The sequence below is a fragment of the Chelonia mydas genome, chromosome 3 (assembly GCF_015237465.2).
Source record: "Chelonia mydas isolate rCheMyd1 chromosome 3, rCheMyd1.pri.v2, whole genome shotgun sequence".
Taxonomy (NCBI): Eukaryota; Metazoa; Chordata; order Testudines; family Cheloniidae; genus Chelonia; species Chelonia mydas.
Window position 1 is genome coordinate 32,263,221 of NC_057851.1, and position 21,933 is coordinate 32,285,153.

The window sequence follows — 21,933 nt, forward strand, 5'->3', positions numbered from 1 at the left end:
AAAATCAAATTTACTTTTTAAAGGAATAAATAAACTTTGTCTAATATTGCTTGGCATGTGAACAAAGATGTGTGTTCCAAAATGCTTTTTTTGTTCTACTGCTGAGATTTTGAACACTTACATCTAAAAGATTCTTCTCCAACAGAAAGCTAACTGTTGATGTCCTGTCTCCTGAGACAAAAACCACTATTTGCTTTAATTTTCCTGATGTTGTTGTATTAACTTGTGGTCTTTTAAGTTGAAAAAGAAGGTGTTCCTATGGGAAAAAAAACAAACAAACTATCTGAAGTGCATCTTCCAGAACCTTTGCTTCATATTGTTTTAAGTAGTAAAAACAGACTTTAAAAAACTTTGGCTTGCTTTTATTATTTTTTTCTCTTGAGATGTGATAAAGTGATTACATTTTAAATCATGCCTTCTCATGTCATCTGCCTAGTACGAATGAAAGAATTAATATCAAGTGCAGGCCTTTGCAAGCTTGTAGAATTTGCAATAAATCTGTGAGGTTTTTTTTTTAAAGCTGTTTTCTTATTTCTGCCATTTCCATTTGCAGTCATTGTATGAAAATTTCCATGGCTGTTTTGCATGTTGATTTAGCTGAAAATTACTGTCTCTCACTTGCATGATGCTTGCATAATTAATGCCTCCCATCAGACTGCAGCAGAAGGAATAAAATCTTTTCTGTCTTTGATAGAAATGGTAAAATACCCCTGTGGGGCCAATTAGATCACCAAATGGCAGTGACATCCTGGAAGAAGCCACCATAGAGTGTTTTCATCATTCTTTTCAGAAGAGCGGATGGGGGAGGGGGAGAGGAAGGAAAGTGTCAAGGTTTTAATCAGAGCAATGAAATGGCATACAGACCACAGCTGATTTAATCCTGGGAGGCGCTGACATGACATCTCCCACTTTTTCAAACTTATTTCTTTCTGGCTAAGTAAAAATATTTCGCCACTGTTTTGAAAGTGTAATGTCTTGATGACAGTGTGACTCTATATGATTTAATCATAACATTTCCCATGTCACTTGACAGCAAGTACACAGAAAATACAGCTTGTGCTAAATGATATTTCTAGCCAGTCAGAGTGTTTTTGAATCAGAAGGCTGTTCAAGACAGTAAGTCTGAGCTGGCAGACAAATTAGGTTTTTTTATTATAAAATGTAATATAATGGAATAATATACCTCTTTTTTTAGCACTAAAATTACTTTAACTTTGTTAATAGGAAGTTTAATGGTATTGTCAGTTGTTTCACAAAGTGTCTGATATCATTCAGCTTTAAAATTCAGGACCACAAACTTTCAGGTTAGATTCTGAAGTCATCTGTATAGCATAATAGCAAAATGTATAAGTACAAGAAGTTTTCAAGTGATAAGCATCTCATGCTGTTAAGATGTACTCCTCTGTTGCCTTGACATTTATAAATGCTAAAGCCTTTACTTTGCTTCACTGTTCAGTTCACAGCAGGGGACATTATTTCAAACTGTAACTTTCTCATACTTATAGATTATTGCTTAGTTTTATTAGGCTTTTTTACACAGGTGTAAAGACAACCCCACAGTCATCGTGATTTTCTCTGGTGTCAAGGAGCACAATGAAATTTGATGCATGATTCTAAAGTATAAGAAAAGATAACAGCTGATAAACCCATGCTTCTGAGGCTGTTCCTGTGCATCAGCTCAGAAAGTGCATCAGCTGAAAAACAGGGTGACGTATCATCTAAAGAACGCCCAGCATGCTGCAAGTAACAATCATTTGATTTATTCTAAATGAATTTGCTACAAATTAGCAAGCTATTATGTTATTCAGATATTCTCAAATCAGATAGGCCAAAAATATGATTCACCGGATGCAGTTCATGCACATGCCCATGACACAAGTGTGCATGTATATACAATGCCCATTCCCCTCTGTGCCAAAACTACTCTGCTCTTGCAAGCATACAACAGATTGAAATTTAATGAATCCAAGTGGAATTCAAAGCATAGTGGGATATGTGCTTATTGTTCACCTCAGGAGACCTACATGTAAATACTACCTAAAAAGTCCCAAGTGAAACTAAGTACACTGCTGTAGTCCTGTTATCTGGTCCTTGAGACTCCTAAGCAGTGGTGAGCTGGAGCCAGTTCGCACCAGTTCTCTAGAACCAGTTGTGAAATTTAGAAGCCCTCTGAGAACCAGTTGAGGGACAACCGGTTCTCAAAGGACTTCTAAATTTAACAACCGGCGAAAAGTGGCACCTTAGGTGCTGACTCCGTGGGTGCTCCGGGGCTGGAGCACCTACGGGGAAAATTTGGTGGGTGCAGAGCACCCACCGGCAGCTCCCCACACTGCGCCTGGCCCCAGCTCACCTCCGCCTCCTCCCCTGAACGCACCGCCCCGCGCTGCTTCTCCGCTCCCTCCCCCCGGCTTCCCGCGAATCAGCTGTTCGTGCGGGAAGCCTGGGAGGGCTGAGAAGCAGGCGGCGCCTTTGCGCTCAGGCCGAGGGTGGCAGAGGTGAGCTGGGGCGGGGAGCGGTTCCCCTGCCCCCCCCCCAGGTTACCTGCTGTGGTGCGGGCGGCTCTCCTCGCGCCCCCCCGCCCCAGCTCACCTCCACCTCCCTGGGCTTGAGCTTCTCAGCCCGCCCTGGCTTCCCGTGAGGACAGTTGATTCGCAGGAAGCCAGGGAAGGAGGCGGAGCGGAGGTGAGCTGCCAGTGGGTGCTCTGCACCCAACAAATTTTCCCTGTGGGTGCTCCAGCCCTGGAGCACCCACAGAATCAGCGCCTAAGGCGCCACTTTTGATGTGATCAGTAGGGGGAGCGGCCGCTCCCCCTGCTGCCCCCCTAGTTACGCTCTCCCACACCTAGGAGCCAGAGGGACCTGCCGGATGCTTCCTGGGAGCTGCCCCAGGTAAGCACCGCTGGGTCTCCCCACCTCGCCCCTGGCAGGTCCCTCTGGCTCTTAGGGGCAGGTTGGGCACCCACTATGATGGCCCATGAGACCCTCCTGCCCAGTTCTGGGGGCAGTCAGGGGATGGGGCGAATGGGGCAAGGGTCTGGGAGGGGCATCAAGGAACGCAGGGGGTTGGGCCACAACCCCCTCATGGGGTGAGGAGGGGACCAGTTGTTAGGAGCAGTTATGAGCTGCCAAAATCTTAAGTGTTGCTTTCCTGTGTATTATCCATTTCGTAGACTGTCATACAGTTTGTCACCTTTAACAGTCTGTCCTAAAGCAAGGTCGAAAGTGTTGTAGTGGTGTTATATGTTAGGAAGGTGTTATAATACATAGAGAAACTTAAATATCATCTACAATCTCCTCTTTACTGTTTGTAATAAATCAAATTCACACATTTAATACAGATCGATATTCTGTCCTAGCCCTGCATTTCAGAAAAGACCATTCATGTAAATTTCAACATTTAGTACTGTCTGCTGAAAAGAATTGAACAGGTAAGTGAACAAATGCACAACATTGGCCAAGCGGCAAAGAGTCCTGTGGCACCTTATAGGCTAACAGACGTGTTGGAGCATAAGCTTTCACCCACGAAAGCTTATGCTCCAACACGTCTGCTAGTCTATAAGGTGCCACAGGACACTTTGCTGCTTTTACAGATTCAGACTAACACGGCTACCCCTCTGATACTTAACATTGGTTAAGTTCTTCTCTTGATTACACCAGCACATTTTCACTGAAGTCAACAGGGTTGTATTGTAAGTTAGCAGAGATCTGGGCCCACTCGAAGCTCATTTAAGTCAAATCAAGGACTTAAGTGAGATGTGAATCAGGTGTGTGTGAACTGGGTGAATTCATATGAATATTAGAGAGAGACGAGAGTAACAGTTATCGCAGTATCTATTTCTTATAGCTGAGAAGGAGCCAAATTTTCCATTGAATGGCGAATTCTGCGATTTCTAAAAGTCTTCCACTTTGAAACATTGCAAACAAAAAAATTCTAAATTTAAATTCTGAACATTTCATTTTGGGTCAGTCAAAATGTTTAGTTTCAATACAATTGAAACATTTTGTTGAAATTCTAACCTTTCACTTTCAAAACAAAAAAATCAAGATGTTCGGAAATGTCAAAACACTCCTTTTTAAAACAAAATTTTGAAATGTTTTAATTTATACAAAAGAGCATTTTTTTTGTCAAATACCATTTTGACAAATAATTTTGACCAGCTCTACTATTTCCCTATGGAAGGAATGCCATTCTGTACATAGGCAATAAGACCTGGGTGACAGGGGATGGATCACTTGATGATTACCTGTTCTGTTCATTCCCTCTGAAGCATCTGGCATTGGCCAATGTCAGAAGACAGGACACTGGGTATACCATTGGTCTTACCAGTATGACTGTTCTTATGTACCCTCTCATTTAAATCCCTCTTGATGATCTACTACTACCAAAATGCCCACAAGAGGTGACTCAACATAGATATTCATACATGCAAATAAAAACCTCAAATAGGATGCGTGCAAGCCTTCGTTAGAGCATCCACATCATTTTATTGCGGTAACCCCAGCTCTTCCTCCCCAGTTCCCTCCATAATTATCTTTTTACTCCCATTTTGTTATGCCAAAAATATTCAGCAAATTTCAAAAGTTAGAAAATTTTTAGCCAGCTCTAGTTGTGAGCACTTCAGGGTAGGGATTTTGTCTTTTTATTTGTACTGTGAGGCACCTAGCACACTTGGGTGCTGTAAAACAATAATTGATAATGACAGTTAGATCCTCAGACAGAGTAAATTCTTGTAGCTCCAATAAAATCAGCTGTGCTTTACTATACCAGCTGAAGATCTGGCCCAGTATTTTGAAGGTGTACATTGTGGTCCCTTCTATGCTGCAAAGATCAACCATGCTACGGGACCTGATTACAATATGGTTCCACTGTGTAGTGTGGACAGGATCTAACCATGGTGTAGACATGTCAGAAAACGATGGTCAACTCTGCTAAATCCAATGTTGTGGAAAAAAAAATCAAATGCACAGTAAAACCAGGATCCCTGACAGGATAATATATATATTAACCACACTGTGAGGAGACGTCCAAGGTTTTAGTACTTTCTTTTTTAAGTAAAAAATATTTATAGAATCTGGAGGAAAATTTGTGAAAGGAAATATACAGCTTCTTCAGTAAGCTGCTATGGACACAAACCTTAATAATGACCCTGTAAGCAGACACATTTAATGTTTAATCTGTAAAATTTAATCTGGTGTAAAAGAAGGTCTTTTTTATTGGCTACTGGATGTTCAAGTGGACAGAATTGTCACTTAAATAGTTAATCTTGTTATGAATTAAATTCTTTCAATGTAACAGTTTAAGGGTCATTTAAAACTTACTCTCAATGTAACCTCTTTCTGTTCCTGTAAAACAGTGACCCCTGGATGATAATCAAGACCGCTAGAAAACTGGAGCTGACTAAAAATTTCAGTCTTCATAATTTTCTAACTGATGTATAATTTTCTAGTACATTATTTAAATATTTATCTGGTCCAGTGCCAGGCTACTTCCTTCCCCCAACCTAAAAGTAACTTGGAGCTTTGGGAAAGTCTATCCATCGAGCTGAGTCTGAAGTGTCCAGTCACCCTGGAGGAAGCATGGCTGACCAGTGCTGACCCAAAAACATTTTAACAGTAGTGAAGAAGAGGATGGAGGCAGATAAAAGTAAGTGAAGTAGAAAGAAAGGAAAAGGAGGCCAAGAAGTATAGGTTCTGATGCGGAATTGGAACAAGTCAGGAGAGAAGATGGAGAAACAGCCAAGTTGCAAGAAACATTAGAGGTGTGTGAAACTTTGCAGAGAGGAGAGTTAGTTCAGAACTAGAAGTGGGGAGAATATATTAGATGGGAAGGGGAAGACAAAGTTCATTTAGTATGAGAGACAGGGGCTTTTTTCAAACTGGGAACTCAGCTCACATTATTATTACTATATTATTTGAATTAAGATAGCACCTAGAGGCACCATATTGCTAGGCACTGTACAGACATAGTAAAAGACACTCCCTGACACAAACATAAGAATGGCCCTACTAGATCAGACCAAGGGTCCATCTAGCCCAGGATCCTGTCTTCTGACAGTGGCCAGTGCCAGGTGCCCCAGAGGAAATGAACAGAACAGATCATCAAGTGATCCATCCCCTGTCCCTCATTCCCAACTTCTGGCAAACGGAGGCTAGGGACACCATTCCTGCCCATCCTGGCTAATAGCCATTGATGGACTTATCCTCCATGAATTTATCTAGTTCTTTTTTAACTCTGTTATGGTCTTGACCTTCACAACATCCTCTGGCAAGGAGTTGCACAGGTTGACTGTATGTTCTGTGAAGAAATACTTCTTTATTTGTTTTAAACCTGCTGCCGATTAAGGTTCTTGCCATTTTGCCATGGACAAAGAGCTTACAGTCTAACTAGACAAGAAAGGGAAAACAGCAGCACAGAAAAGGGAACTGACTTGTGTGGTCAGTGGCAGAGCTGGGAGTGGAACCCTGGTATTCTTACTTCTAGTGTTGTAGCCTATTCACTAGACCACTGTGATGGGGGCTGTAGCCTCAGACCATGTCCCCTAGTGGTCAGAGCACTGGCTAGCCAGACAACCTACTGATCAAGCCCAGGGTTGGTTGCAGCTCCTAATCCAAGTTCAGAGGGTTAGCAGCAGGGGAACCCAGGTCCGCCCACTCTGACAGAGCTTTAAATACTTTATCACAAGCTTCCATCCATTTGAATTTTGGGGGGCTAGTGTCCTTTCACAGGTTGGTAATGGGGGCCACTATTGTGGCAAAGTCTGGTACAAAACACCTATAATAGCAAGCCAAGCCTTGAAACCATCATACTATTTCTTGGTCAGTACCCCAGGTAGTTTGCTAGTGTTTGAACTTGTCAATCAGCAGGTGTAACAGACCTTTCCCCACAGTGTGCCTGAGGTACATCATCTCACCTTTTCCCCAGTTGACACTTGGCCAGATTTACTTTGAGCCCTGCCTTCTCAAGGGGCCAAATGTGGTTCTCCGAGCTGCAACTATTCATGAGTATATTATCGATATAGGTGGCTGCATACAAATCATGTAGTTGCAATGCTTGGTTTATTAGTTGCTGGAAGATAGCTGTGGACCCATGTAGGCCAAATTACCTGGTTAAAACTTGGTACAGACTGAATGGGGTTGGGAAGGCCCTTTTTTCACATGACTGTGCTGAGTGGGATCTGCCAGTACCCCTTCATCAGGTCTAAGGTAAAGATGTATTCAGTGGTCCCCAGCCTTTCCAGCAATTCCTCCTGGTATTGCAGTGACTTTCCCAAAATCTATGCAAAAAATTGAGTCAACAGATCTGTGTTTGGTACCAGTATGATCTGCCTCCTCCACCTGCTGTGGGACTCCTTGATGAATCCCAGGCCTAGCATAGCCTGCAGCATTTTGAGAACCACTTTCCACATCTTTCTTGGCAGAAGCTGGAGGCTCTCAACCTTTCTGCCCCAGCTTGGTTGCAATGTGGTGGAAGATCAGATGTGTCTGTCCCAGGTTGAGAACACCAAGGATAATATTTGGACCAGTCATTGTAATTTTGACCATTGTTCAGGTTTGAGCTCTTCCTCCATTTAAACTGGGCCAGAGCCTGGAGATTGCAAAGCTTGGCATTCCAACTCCAGCTCGGGTGGATATGGTGTTATGAGCAGGCCTCCTGATCTCTCTAGGACTTTAGAAGATTAACATGGTATCTGCATCTCCTTTTGCATCCCAGGTTGACAAGTCTCATATTCAACTGCCTCTATCCATCTTATTACCTCAAATGATCCTTGCCTTCTGGCCAACAGTTTTGACTCAGAGCTCAGGAGTAACAATAATACCCTATTACTGGGCATGAACTTGCATAACCAGGCTTCTCTTATTGTAGGCACATTACTGTCAATGCTGAGCATTAGTGAGGTTTTCTTTGAAAAACCCCCAAGCACTTTTAGCCTCTCCCATAACTGGAGCATGGATTGCACTGTGCCTGCAGTCCTGGGGGTCCTGTTCCTCTCAGGCTTCCCAAAGGAGGTCCCAATTCCCTGAGGGATGTCTCCATCACAGTAGTTCAAATGGCAAAAACCTTGTGGTGGCTTGAGGGACAAACACTGGAGCTGGTAACAGTCAGTTCCAGTGGTGGGGGTCCAAGGCCACAAATTTCTTCAGCATTACCTGCAGGGTCCTTTGTACCACTCTACTAACCTGTTAGCCTACCCCCTGCAGATGAACATATTGAGGGATTTAATCTTTATCAATCTTGATGTGAAATTGGACCCCTAGTCCATCAGGATTTCTCTTGGTATCTCAACCCTCAAAGACCTTCATGAATTCATTTGCAATGGTGGGTGCATTCACCATGTTTATCAGAATAGCCTTGGAGTTCTGGGTCAAGTAATCCCCTATTATGAATAAGTGTCAGTATCCTCATATATTTTTCTCAAGTGGCCCTATTAAGTTCACACCTATTCATTTGAGGGGTACCCCACTATCAGAAGGGGGACCAGTGGAGCCTTTGGAGTTCTTTTGGGCCCCACCAGTTGACAATTGGGGCATGAAGTGCAAAAATCTCACCCCTCAAGATGTACACTGGCCAGTAAAATCTGAGGGTCATCTCCCTCCCCAAGTGCCTGGCACATGTCATCAAGTGAGATAGGTGTATTGCTCTTTTGGAGAATCTCTTGGGGATCAGAAGCGGAACCCCTACTTCTTTGGTTTGAGGGTTCCATGTTACCTGGTATAGATACTCTTTTCTGAGTAGAAAGGGGGCATTGTCTTAGTCATTGATGGTCGCCCTCATGCCTGACTTAGGGTCTGGTCCTCTTGGTGTTTGCTTAAAAAAATCCACATCTTCTATTAGCCACTAAATATTTATAACCTCAGGTGCCCCTTAGTTGGTAGGGCACCGAGCTAAGCTTTCTGGGTACCTTCTTCTGGGTCTTCTGTATTGCTGGTGGCTATCGCTCCCTTGTTTTTGTCATCCCCAGGTCAGGGCTGTCTTCCTCCACCTGGTCTCCATCCCACATCCTCATGATCTTGCCAAAATACTTTCACTGCCTCTTTAAGATTATAGAACATGCCAAAGTGGCTGTTAATCCCACATAACAAATCTCCATGTGGTTCCCGACCATCAGCTGTACTGCCTCCCTGGGGTATAGACACATGTCCCCCATGGATACATTGCAGGTAGATGGGGTGCCTAGTGGGTCTTGGGCCTCCACCAAGCTCTTCCACAGTAATGTCTGACAACATCCTGAGTCCATTAGGCCTGTTACCTTAGCCCCATTGACCCTCACTGGGTATTATCATTTAGCCCAGGCCCCATTTGTGAGCTCTGACATTGGCTGTCTAAACATACCTGTAACTGCTATCCAGGAAGGGACATTCACACCAAAAGTGTCCCCTCTAGTTAGGAGTGGGGTTGGCTGCCCCTTCTCCTGGAAGGGTGGCGCTCCCAGAATTATTCTTCCCCTTCTCTGCAGGACTTTGTTCTCCCCAAGGCTCAATCTTGGGGGGTCTTGTTTCAGCCCCTGGCCGAGGACAGCCTCAAGAGGGGCTGTCAGGTCACCAGAGACCATCCTCCTCTCCTAACCCGACCTTTAGTAGGGACTGGTATTCTGGGTCGAGCCATCTTGTCCCTTAGTGTTGTAGGGAATGGGTACTCAGCCACCATGTAATTCTCCATCAGAGTCACCGCCTGCCCTATCATCACCAGCTGGTGGCATATTACCCAGTCCCAGCCACGTGGAAGAATCTGGATAAACTTCCTCAGCACCATGTCTTCAGTCACCTGAGCCCTGGTCCACTGCTCAGAGTTCAATCAGCACCATCACTGCTCTTTCAGGCGCTGTACCACCAGCCAGGATTCATGTGGAGGATATTTCTCCTTCTGGAAACACTGGCAGAACATCTCTGGGTTAGTGTTCGTGTAGTCCAAAATGGCAGTTTTCACTTCAGTGTAGTCCAGTGTCTTTATGGGGTAAAAGCCCCTGTAGGTTGCTTGGGCGGTGCCAGTCAAATAGGAGTCTAAGAGGATGGCCCAGTGTTCTGGCAGCCATTGAGGCTCAGTAGCCACCCACTCAAATGCAACTAAAAAGACTCTGGGTCATTCTCTGGGCTTGTTTTTGTGAGTGACTGGAACCTCGGGGCTCAAGTAGTCACCTGGGAGTCTTGGCACCAGGTTGCTAGATGTCCTCTGGGGCAGCCAGAGTGTCACTATGTGCTAGGCCAGGCATTGTTGCTGTTCCTGGTATTATGCTGCCATAGGAGCTACTGCTTCTGTTGTAATGCCTGATGCTGTTGAGCGACTATTTGTTGCAGTAGCGTACTCTATTGTTACTGCTGGGTGTCCTGTTGTTGGCTTTTGATCATCCATTTGAGCATCTTCCCTATGCCCATATTCTCCCCCTGCAGATTGGATTCCCCCCCCCCCCCCATCCTTGTAGGAGGACTGGGGCAATGCTCACATTCTCCACCTGTTGTGGTAGGGAACCATCTCCTTAGACCACATTGTTGAGTGGTCAGAGCACTGGCTAGCCATACCACCCAGTGGTCAAATCAGCATTGGTTGCAGCACTTAGTGGCTTAAGTTTGAAGGGTTTGCAGTAGCACCTGGTGGTTCAAGTCTGGGGGCTGGCAGTAGGGGAAACTGGGCCTTCTCACACCTCCAGGTTCCAACCCAGGGCCCAGGTGCAGGCAGTTTAGGTGCACAACCTGAGCTAGGGTATCATCCAGCTGACTCCATGGGCTACTTCCTACCACATCCCAGTCTCTCCAGAGGCATGGCAAAGGCTGTCTCACAAAGTGTTCTTGTCCCCTCCCCCAGAAGGGGAACAGGTGATTCCCTTCCCCACTCATGAGCAGCTACTGTGCTCTCTCTTCTGCAGTGGCTTGCAGCTCTAAGTTGAGGTCAGCTTCCTTGCAGTGTGGGAATCTTCTGGATTCCTGCAGGAACTACCAGTGCCCATTGTCTCCCTTGCACTGACTGCTTGCTGAGCTATGCTGCCCCTTCTGAAGCTCCACCTCCATTGAGAGGACACCCAGCAAGTGCAGCTGCATGGCTCCTCCTGTCTTCAGAGCTGCTCCTTAACCCCCATTCACCTGTGTGGGTTTGTGCACCAGCAACCTAACCATTGTGACAAGTTGGCTGAAGTTAGTCTGGTGGGTCCTATGCTTTTCTTGGTGGGGAGCTAAGATGCCACCCCTTGCCCCTGTTCTTGGGGCATCAATGGCCCTGCTAGTGGCCCAGGAAGGGGTCTGAGTTTGCTCCTCACTGTGAGCCCCAGCTCCTCTCCACCCCTGTGGGTTCTTACCCTCTTCCCCTTTGGGTAGGGTACCTGCAGTCCTTAGATACTGGGGAAGGGAGTCCCCCTTACTTCAGTTCTCTGATTTTCCAAGTCTCACAGCATATCTCCAAGCTCCAGTCCTCTTTCCTTCCTCCTCTATCTGCCTGGAGCAGGGGGTTTTATTAGGTTCCTAACAGGGCCCTAATTGACTGCAGGTGCTCCAATTAACCTGCAGCCACCTTCCCTAGGCTACAGGGAACCACACCTTAATTAGCCTTGAGCTTATATATTTCCCCTCTAGCACCCTCCCTTGGCTCTTCTGTATCACACTATTATCAAGTTTTTGTAGGCATCACAGCAAAAGAGTTTTAAGGAGGAATTTAAAGAACAACAAAGAGGTTTGTAGATGTATATGGGTTGTTCTTCCCAAGTATGAGGGGCAGCATAGGAGAAAGCATGAAGAAGGTGCCTGTTTGAAAATGTAACAAGTGGGTGGCACCCTGGGCTAACAAAAGTGTTGACAATTCAACAGTGAATGAGAGATGATAGGGTTGGGATTGACCACAAAGAGCCTTGAAAGTGGAGACACGCCATTAATGTTAGGTGTGATAGAGAAGGTGGAGCCACATTAGGTGTGAGATGGTGAAAGTGATTGGCTAGGAAAATGATGTTTGCAGGAACATTCTGAATAGAGATGAGTGGGGAAAGACTGTATTTTTCAAGGCCTGAGAGAAGGATATTGCAGTAATCAGGCTGTGGTATGACAAGAGCCTGGATAAGAGTTTTAGCTATGTGGATGGATAGGAAAGGACATATCTCAAGATATTATGCAGAAATAATCAACAAGATTTAGCCTGGATGTGAGGAACTAGAGGGAGTTCTGAGTTGATGATGCCCAGGTGACAGGCATGATGGTGGTGTTGTCCACAGTGATGAAAAATGGAGGTAGCTGGGAGGAGTTGGCAGTGCGGGGGATTAAGGGCACTATTTTAGCCATGTTGAGTTTGACTTGGTGGCTAGACATTCACATGAGGACAGGCTAAGGCTTTAATTTGGATAGAAATAGAAGAGAGGTAGGTCTGAGAGTTGCCACTATGGAAGTGGCAGTTTAATTTGGGTTTGCGAATGAGATTAAGAATATAAGAACTGCCATACTGGGTCAGATCAATGGTCTGTCTAGCCCAGTATATTGTCTCCAACAGTGGCCAGTACCAGAACTTCAAGGGGAGTGTACAGAATGGGAAAATTTTGGAGAGATCCACCCTTCATCCCCTCCAGGTTCCTGGCAGTTAGAAGTTTAGGGTCATCCCATGCATGGGGCTGCATCCCTGATCATCTTGGCTAATAGGCATCAATGGGCCTATCCCCCATGAACTTATATAGCTCTTTGTGGAACCCAGTTATACTTCTGGCCATCACAACATCCCATGGCAATGAGTTCCACAGGTTAATTGTGCCTTGTGTGAAAAAGTACCTTGCCTGTTATCCCATGACTGCTTAGTTTCCTTGAGAGTCTTTGATGAAGGATCTGCGAGTGTCAACAAGTACGTAAATAAGGTTTATCCATTTGATATAGTGTACTTGGACTTTCAGAAAGCCTTTGTCAAGATCCTTCACCAAAGACTCTCAAGGAAACTAAGCAGTCATGGGATAACAGGCAAGGTCCACTCCTGGATCAGTAATTGGTTAAAAGATAGCAGAACCTCCCAAGGATCTGTACTGGGACTTGTGCTGTTTAACATACACATTAATGATCTGGAAAAGGGAGTGAACACTGAAGTGGCAAAGTTTGCAGATGACACAAAATTATTGAAGACAGTTGAGTCCAAAGCTAATAGTGAAGAGTACCTGATAAGTTTGTGGAGGGGATATTATGATGAAATTGCCTACAATGACACGTAGCCGATCTGCGATTGCTAGTAGCAAATATCTGCAATGGTCGGTGATGGGGAGAGTTCGGAGTTACTAGAGAGAATTTTTTCCCATCTGGGTGAGACTCTGTGGCCTGCAATGTGCAGGAAGTCAGACTAGATTGTCATGATGGTCCCTTCCGGCCTTAAAGCTTGAGTTACTGAGGAATCTCATAAAACTGTGTGACTGCCACTCCCACCGTTTTCTGGGATCCCGGGACATTGTCCTTCTGACCCTGATAGATGTCCTAACCAAACTGGACCAGAGTGAGGGATCCAGATGACATCATCACCCCTATCAGCTCCAACTGAATCCCAACCACCACCTGGGATGAAATGGTATTGGACTTTAACAGTAGCAGCAGCAACAGCTCCAGCTCATCTCAACTCACTTCCCTTTTACCAAAACAATGGTTATTAGCAGCTTTGATACCATCTAAGAGACTGTCAAACAAGGGGGGAAAGGGGTGTTTCCTTTTTAAAACTCTCTCCAGCTAAATGGAAAGGGAACAAGAAATGTTAAAATGAAAGCCTGACATAGTTCTTCACATTTCAAATGGTTTTGCTATTTTTCTGTATCTTTAATAAAAGGTTAAAGAGTTTTAATGGTGTGTTTGCCATGGTATTAAGCTGGCTGAGGTCTCTGTACACCAAATCCCAAACCTTGTTTCAAACTGTTTGATGTTGAACAGTGATTGGGTTTTGTTAACAGCTTTAGCCTATTTATTTCATCTAAATTAATAGCCTATTTACTCCATCTAAATTCCATCACCACCACGTACTCTGTATGTAACCATAGACAAATCACATAACTCATCTGTTCTTCAGTTTACCCACTCTGTCAGACTGTTATAATACTTCCCTACCTCATCCTGGGTGTTGAGAGAGTTAGTGATCTCAAAATGGAAACCATGAAGAAAAAAAAGTACAAAGCATTACTAACCTGGGACAACACCCAATGCATACAAAAGTATAGACTAAAACCTAGGTTATATTGGATTACGAATCATAGAATATCAGGGTTGGAAGGGACCTCAGCAGGTCATCTAGTCCAACCCCCTGCTCAAAGCGGGACCAATCCCCAATTTAATCTAACAGTGGTCAGTCCTGAAAATGTTCAGAGATTCAGATTAGATAAGCATCCAGAAGTTCAGATGCCTATCTGAAATTCAAACATCAAGTTTGTAAGTCTCATAAGGACATGATCTCATGAAATAGCCTGCAATTACTTTTTCAGCTGGGCTGGAAATATGGTATTGGATGAAGAGCTTCTCTTGTGGTGTTCAGTCAGGAAGTACTGGATAAAATGAAAAGTTATCCAAAATATAATATATTTCAAAAGAGGCCTGGTTCTGATTCGATTTGTGGTTTAGGTTCCAGTCTGAACTTATTTTCATGATGCAAAAACTAGTTGAGATCATTGAGAAGTTTGTTCATACTAGAGACTGAGCTCTCAGGTCTTCTAGGCTCCCTGCTCCATGGCCGGGGACTCCCTGGGCTGTCCTCCGCAATTTTTCAGAGGCTTATAAGTTGGCGAAATTTGGACAAATTTTAGGGACAGCAGAAAACACATCCCTGTCAAATTTCAAATCCCTGCTCCAAAGCATGGGGTTACTAGAGTTTCTCAACAAAACGGTTATAGGATGTATTTATTTTTTTTAGTAACACGGTTAAAACAATGTATTTTTCCTTAACATTGTTCTGAGAAATGGCTAAACTATTTTGGCCAAAATTTTACAAAAATATTCTGTAGCAGCCTGGGGCAAATATCCAGCATAGGATATTTCAGCCTGGATGGTTAAAATGTAGCAAAATTATAAGCACCTGAAAACAGAGTCTTAAATTAAAGCCCCGCGATATCAGCATCCGCAGATGCGGATGCAGTTGTATTGCTTACCATCTTTGTAGATCATGGATCGGATGCAGATCCACATTTTTGTATCCATGCAGGGCTCTAACAGTGAGACAGAGTGTTGGTGTGGATACGGATACATATAGAAGGTGGAGTGCAGATCGTGGGTCATATACAAGCTAATTATAATGGATGCGGCTTGGATGTGGATCCAAATTTTTGTAACCGTGTAGGGCTCTATTTATAATGGAAAGTGTTGGGTAGCCTTGACTCTAGGCATTGCTTCTCTCGCTGCTTATAATATATAGAGAGGTGTGTGTATGAGCACACACACACCGAATATAAAGTTGCCTTTTTCCTCCTGATAGCATCACCCACATTGTAAAACGGTACTTTGCTCAGAGCAGCGATATCTTTTATGCAAATCAATTAACAGAAACTCTAATGTAGAACAGCAATTATAATAATCAGTCTGCAGTGTTTTTTATTAAAGGTGAATAACACTGCATATTCTGTGCACATAAAGATGTTGCCACTAGGACTTTTTCCCCCCTCTTTCTAAAAACAGTAGAGATAAAAATGGTTAGAGATGCTCATATATATCATGACAGGTTTCAGAGTAGCAGCCGTGATAGTCTGTATCCATAAAAAGAAAAGGAGGACTTGTGGCACCCTAGAGACTAACAAATTTATTAGAGCATAAGCTACTGTAGCTCACGAAAGCTTATGCTCTAATACGTTTGTTAGTCTCTGAGGCGGCACAAGTCCTCCTTTTCTTTTTATATAGATCATGGAAACACATTTTCTTTCCCATAAACCTATTTTTTAAAAAATTGTATGTTTCTGGCAACTATGTTTGTTCTCAGACCCTCACCTTGAGAAGCTGTCAAGTTCTGACTTGTGTACATGTCCTCGGAGGTCTCTTGGCTTGTTAGCTATGCTGTGCAACTACACAGCAGCAGCACTACAATGACTGCCAGGTTATCTGTAAATTCTGTGTCAACTAAAGCACCTAGAGTATGCCCATGGACTTTTGAACTCTTTTTTTTTTTATCTAGGGAGTGATTGTGACCGAGCTTTGTCCCTGGTTTCTCTGTGCTCCCGTAAAAGAATGCAACACCCATACTCAATTTTGTTCAAATTTTGTTAATTTATATTTGGGGCTCTCTTCTGCCTGCCATGGTGTCTCTAACCCCAGTTTTCATGGCTTAGTTTTGGTTATTCCCCCAGCAGTTACCTGTATGGAGGGAACCCTCTGTGCGGATCTCCTACATCCTGCAGAGATGCAGGTGGGATGGGAAGTTAGCTGGGGTATGATGGTTTGGGTTCTGTTTTGGAAGACTGAGGTGGGATGTTGAGGGATCTATTCTGACTGTCTGGGAGCAAATGCAGAGTAAGCTTGTAGGCAGAAAGGGAAGGAAATGGGCAAAGCAGCAGGGTGGTCAAGAAAAGGGGCCCAGAATGAACAAGAGCGGACAAGTTGGCCATCTTTGAGCAAAGGATTTCAGCATTCCAGGAACTCTGCAAGTCTTTGTATACACTCGCCATGGTGGGCGGGGAATAGGAGGCTAGGGTGCATTTGTAGATTTTGCCACTCTGAAGCTGTATCTGTGCCTAATGACTTCACTTTGGATTTTATATTATAGAGAGACACATCTCCTTAAATAGGAGAGAAGAACGTAAGAGAAACTGATTAAGACTTGAGATTGGATGTCACTTTTACTGAATCTCAGCACCCATAAGGTGCCAGCACAAACCCCTTAAACAGAGATCTAAGATCCTCCAAGCTGCTTTTATGACCCTAGGAACCTTTGAACATCACTTGGTCCTTTCTTCTCCTGTAGACAGAGGTTCTCCTCTCCAAGGTGCTCAGTTACAGCCTATACCCCAATATTCAGTCAAAAACATTTAGTTGCTCTTAACAAGAAAATGCAGATAATTTAAGAACTAGATGGGAGAAAGTAATACCAAAAGTATTTTAATATAATCTCTAGTTTCATGCTAAGAAAAGTTTCACTGTACAGTCTACAATACCTAGTTACAAAGGTTAAAGATTCTCTTCCTTTTGGTACCTGTTAACTTAATGAGGGCCAGACTGGGAGTTTTAATTTGGCTTGGATAGCAAGGGCCTGGATAGCAGTCATGGGCGGCCAGTGAACCAGCCGTTGCGGGAGGCTAGCCCCTGGTCCCTCCCATTCTGCCTGAGGCACAACACTTCACCCTCCCCTTCTGCCCCCCCCCCCCCCCCCGCAGGAGGCCAGAGCGCGCACACACACACACATACACACACCCCGCGGCCCCAGCCCCCAATCCCCGCCCCAGGCTGCCTGACCCCCCTCCCAGGCCCAGAGCTCACCCCCAGCCCCGGAATTCTGGGGAGTCCCCCAACCCCAGCCCCAGAGCACTGGGTGGCTGGATGGCATGGTCCCAGCGCCCCAAGTGCTGAGCAGGCAGAGCAGCCCCATCCTCAGTGCCAGCTGCCCTGAGTCCTGGCAGTATGCCAGCCTGCTCCTGCCCTACCCAGCCTGGGCTGTGGAAGAGCGGTAACTGGGAAGGAACTGCAGGAGGGGCGTAGGGGCGGATTATGGGTTGGGCAACTCCAGGTTATTTGGGGAGGCACAGCCTCCCCCAGTCTATGATACCTGAAGTCCATGATAGGAGTTTTAGTGGTTGACACAAAGAAAATATCTGGATCATAGAAATGCAACCTCTCCTGGGGCAGCAGAAAGCTGCAAAGGCTGCCCAGGAGAAGGATAGTTCAGTGGTTATAATGAGCTGTGGGAGACCTGGTTAAATTTCTATTCCAACACAAACATCCTTGGGCAAGTCATTTAGTGTCTCTGGCCTGGAGCCACAGCGGGACTTGGGCATCATAACGCCTACCTTATAGGCAACTAGACAATCACAGGGACAACACACTATCGACAAAGCCTGAGTTAGGCACCAAGACTCCCTACACAATGAACATGGAACGATAGGCACCTAAGAATATGATCGACAAAACCCAGCACAGTAGGCAGTGAGCCACCTACAGGAGATGCCGATGAAAGGGGTGTGTCCTGAGCCCCATCCCTCCCCATAGACAGGCGCAAGAGTCTGGGCTGCAGGGTGGGAAGCTGCTAGGAACCCACAGGCAGGAACCCCTCCGCTGGAGTCAGGTGGCTTAAGTGCTTATGTTGTTTCTTAGGTGCCTTCCTCATTCCACACGAAACAGCTGGAGGAGAAACAGGTGGTGCAGTTCACCTTTTAACTTTTCTCTCACCTCGCTGTAGAGCACTCTAACCACTGATCTATGGGATAATCTGACGTGGGGTTCCCTCAGTCTCTGCAGTTGAAGCTATTCCACTGTGTAGAAATAATTAATAATTGGAGATGGGGGACTGGGCCCTGGGTCTCCCACCTGCTAGGTGGGTGCCCTAACCACCAGAGCTATAGAGTCATTCTCTCTCTCTCTCTCTGGACCAATGACTAAGTATTTATTTAATGTGGAACAGTTTCAGCAGGAGAGACTGGGGAAGCCTCACATTGGAATATCCCATAGTTCAGTGGTAAGAGCTCTTTCCTGATAGGTGGGAAGACCCCTGTTCAAATCCTTTCTGCCCATCAAATATATAGGGGAATTGAACCTGCATCTCACACATCCCAGGTGTGTGCTCTACCTGCTGGGGTGGGAAGGTGAGTGGGAAGGTGGGTGGGAACCCCCCACAACCTCTTCTGGCCAGATTTTGAATGGGACCAGATCTGTCAGATGGCCTCTGAGCATGCCACGATGAGATAGACAGAGGAATATCCATCTCCCCCACAGTTCATGGATCCCATGGTAGCTTAGGTGGAAGATAGGCATCCAAACACCTGGAGGGAGGCAGCAGTTTACATGGCCAGAGGCAGAAAGGTGAGCACCTAGGGAACTTTTACAGCAAAAACGTAGGCACAGAGTACAGGTGTCAGTGGTAGCTGAGTTGGAGATTTGTGGCTTGCAGCGGTGCCTACATCTGGGACTTAAGCACCTAAATATCTGTGTGGATCTGGGCCTCTGTGCTTCAGTTCCCATCTGTAAGATGCGGATAATAAGCACTGCCCTATCTCATAGGGGTTCTGCGAGGATAAATACTTTAAAAGATTGTGAGGTGCTGAAATATTACAGTTATAGCAGCTATAGAATTGACTTAGATAGATGTTGGCTAGTGCAGCTCATATGCCCAGCACTTCCCAGTCAGCACCATGCCCCAACAACACATGAAGGTTTTTTTCTCCATTAAATCCAAATCTTTTTTTAAACAGACATCTGAGCTCTAGACCAAAGTGGTTTGGATAAGCTTATGAAAAGTGTGGGAAACCAATGGTCCAGAACTGATTCTCTGTGGTTAAAACATTTGGATGCTTATTTTAACTGATTGTGGTAATCTACATTTTTAAAGAAGTTAAGTGAGCCCTCTGTGTCTTATATTACATTCCGTATAATCTCTCTCATTGTTAAATGAACTGTGAGCCAACAAGATACAGAGTCAGAGGTCTCTTTCTGGCAGAGCAGACATGTAGGTGTTCAGCATACAATTAGCATGTACTTTTGATTAATTAGATACGGCTAAATTACGGGTCTGCAACCTTTTTACTGGCTATTAAAACTTGGAATGAACTGAAATGTCCACTCTTTGAAGTGATAACTTCCAATAAGGGGAATAGAAAGACTAAGCATTATTTCAGAGAGATGAATAACAATAGGGGAACACTGACTCTTTGCACATCGCTGAGAACAGTACTCACATGGCTTGGGACATTCAAACAAAAACTGAAGGCAAAAAAGTGCCATGCATCATATTATGAAACAATTACATTTAATATATAAAACTAACAGGTGCAAATAGAAAGATGGCCTGCAGGATACTAGAATGCTTATTAGATAGATTTATAATGTAATACCACCACCCATATATCTCAATGGAAATGAGGCCCCTGTGTTTAGGCACTATACAAACACATACCCTGGTGACTGGCACATTAGAGAGACAACTGCTAATCTGAAGCTGAACTGAAATTTATAAAAATTACAAAGCTCTTTCTGGTCCCCACATGATGTGTAGACTCAATAAATGTAAGTGATAATATTTTTAAATGGTATTTTAAAACCAGTTTCACTTTCATTTACAGGGCATTCCAAGTATTGAGTTCAGATTTCTGTTTCCCATGAAAGTCTGAGAATTTCACTAAGTGTCAGTGGGAACCCTGCCACCGCATATTGCTTACTGTCATCTTGTTAGACCGTAGTAAGCCCAAGGAAATGAATGCTGAGCCAAAATTAAGAAATCTCATTGTTGGTTATTGATACACAACCAAATTAACATCTTCTGTAAGTAATTAATATATAATTTTGAGATCAATTCTGTACAATATATGATAGAAACTGTTAGCACTGTATAGTTTGTAATTCAGATTTCACAGCTATTCTAAAACAGAAGATTCTACAGGGGATGAGACCTTTCCTGGTGCTATGACAAATAAAGAACTGCTGTCAATTAAACATCTGAAATTCCATTTGCTAGTAGTATCAGTTAAGAGGTCAAAGACTGATGGATAGGACACCAGATTACCTTCTCTCCCTGTTATTTGGGTCCCAAGTCAGCAAAGTGCTTAAGCAAATGCTTAACTTTAGGAACCTGCTTAAATCAATCCCCTATTCAGCAAAGCATTTGAGCTCATGTTTCAGTATGTTGCTGAACTAGGGTCATGGTTCCTTTAGGTGATGACTGGAGCAAAGTGAATGTGTCATTTAGGGGAAAAAGCTACTATAATTGCCCATGTTATACTTATGGTGTAAATACATTCCCGTTCTCCAAGCTGTCAAATTGGCATCTTTCGTGAGATCAATATTGACTTAAAAAGAAAAGAAATTTTTAAAAATGTATACTTAAGGGGAGAATTCATGCCTCACATTTTACGAGTTTTCTTTGTTTCATCTTTATAACATGTTTCTCTTGTCCTATTTCAGAGGCCCATGAGGCTGTGGTTTTATAATTTTTTACAAAGGCTTTACAACTCCCTTTCTACTTTCAGCCCTAGCATGAGACCTATTTAATTGGAAATTTAGCGGAGGTAGGGGATCTTCACCTCTCATTTGTGCATAAATAGGTGGTTGGGTAACCACACCAAAAGCAGAGGATATGTTAGTGCCTTAGGGAATCTGTGGGTAAAATACATTTCAAATCCAACCCAGCTCCAGGTCAAAGCCTCTCTTTCCATCTCTCTGTTTCTCTTATAACCCTTTGTTCCATAGTTTTCCAACAGCTCTTTATAATGTACATGTGTATATATAAGTATGTGCTAGCACATTTTAAACACCTCAGTGTGTTACACTGTGCTGTACATTCAATACTTCATTAAAACTGCAACCAAAAAGGCTAGCAATAAAAATTTACAAATTAGTTAGGTTCAGATGATTCTGTTTGCTCATAGAGCACCAACAAACGTACAGATAAAAAAACAGCCCTCTCCCCCCCCCCCCAGCAACTATACAAGTCATTTAAATATAAATTGGATCCTTCATTAGCAGATTTACAAGCGTTCAAAGCAAAGCACATATTTCATTCTGTGTGATGTAACTAATAGCATTTTGTACATAAAAGGCCGCTTTTGCTAAAAAATGTTTTGGATCAGCAAGAGCCAATTGTCTCTCCTAGGAGAGTATGTATGGCTCCCATTGAAGTGAGTAAAGTCTTTGCATGCATCTGAAGGCTGAATTTGTTTCTCTTTTATCACTGACTCTGTCATTCAGATGCACAGTTCATTAGTGAAGGAACCACATCAATATGCTCGACTTTGTGCCAGAGAAACTCTTGAGCTGGTGAAAATTGGTGTAGTTCCACTTACTTCAATGGAATACACCAATTTATACCAGCTCTGCATTGAGCCCATAGTC